Here is a 468-nt window from a genome sequence, read left to right on the forward strand (position 1 = left end):
TAAAAAAATGCCATGTCCACACAATTGTCCTAGTCTTAAATCAGTCATATCTGAAAAATGATTTTGCTACAATGTCTAGTGCAGTTTTCAAATGCCAATCATGTGGCCTTGGGGTAATCTCAGATAGGACTCTGGGATTGTCCTGGGAAAAGGGGAGCTGCAACTCCCACCTCCTCTTTGACTAGAACAGCTCTCCTTTAAACTGTCTTAAACATTGGGTTACTAAAGAAGATGAATATAATTTTAACTGAAGAAATGGTTCCATTAAAAAAAAAAACTCCTGTAACAGAAACTTAATAAATATGCCAGATTGGGCCAGATGTGGTGGTTTACACCTGTAATCCCAGCTACTCAGGAGGCTGAGGCAGGAGAACTGCTTCAACCCGGAGGTGGAGGTTGCAGTGAGCTGAGATTGCGCCACTGCATTCCAGCCTGGGTGACAGAGCGAGACACTGTCTCAACAAAAAA

The sequence above is a fragment of the Rhinopithecus bieti genome, unplaced genomic scaffold (assembly GCF_001698545.2).
Source record: "Rhinopithecus bieti isolate Rb0 unplaced genomic scaffold, ASM169854v2 scaffold_15136, whole genome shotgun sequence".
NCBI lineage: Eukaryota > Metazoa > Chordata > Mammalia > Primates > Cercopithecidae > Rhinopithecus > Rhinopithecus bieti.